Raw genomic sequence first — 875 nt, forward strand, 5'->3', positions numbered from 1 at the left:
AAGCGCACGGCCGGAAAGCCATTCTGAAAAGAACGTCTTTACACAGCCGTGAGAAATTGCTCTTTTAGTCCCGGTCTGCCCAGGGAGGAAACCGCGGCACCACTGTGCACTCAATGGGGCTTGCTCGCTGGAGAGCAGGAGGCTTTTTGTGGCCGTGAAATGACCGCCCGCGTGACCCCGCTGGCGGCACCGAGAAATTCACTCTTTCAGTAGATTGTCTCTTATTCGATCGGCGCACACCAGCAGAGAAGAGCAGCAGCAGGAACGTGAAGTTTTCTTCTTTTGGAGAAGCAGAAGGCTTGAGCATGAAGGCTCTGAAAGCGAAAGTCTGTTTGAGTGATGCGCGCCGCCATCTTATATACCCGTATGTACGGGGGAGTGGCCGACGCGCACGTCCACTCGCCAATTTGCAATTGGCCTTTTTTATATAAGGCTCAGAGATGATCGGTCTCTCAGGCGAGATCCCATGTAACGTCGAAGTGATTCGACTGAAGGGGAACAAAGTATATTTTAAATATGTGTTTAATGGCATATTTTTTTTTTTTTTTTACCAAGTAGCCTATTATTAATGAAGTATTGATATCAGTACTGGTACTGGTGTATTTATTAAATGAATTTTCTCTCAGTTTTACATATTAATTATGTCCATTCAACATTACAGTATAATTGAAAGCCAATATTTTCAACATTTAATAGGCTCTGAAATATATAACAACTTTTAATTTAGATGATTTTCCTTTTTTTTTATTTTTTTTTTATTTAAATATCTACACATGAACTATAAATTGTTTATGCGTAAACTACACAGATTATTATTGCAATATACTGGATATAATTGTGATTTGATGTATTTTAATTTTTTTTCATTAGTGTTT

Source organism: Garra rufa, chromosome 6, assembly GCF_049309525.1.
Source record: "Garra rufa chromosome 6, GarRuf1.0, whole genome shotgun sequence".
NCBI classification, from domain to species: domain Eukaryota; kingdom Metazoa; phylum Chordata; class Actinopteri; order Cypriniformes; family Cyprinidae; genus Garra; species Garra rufa.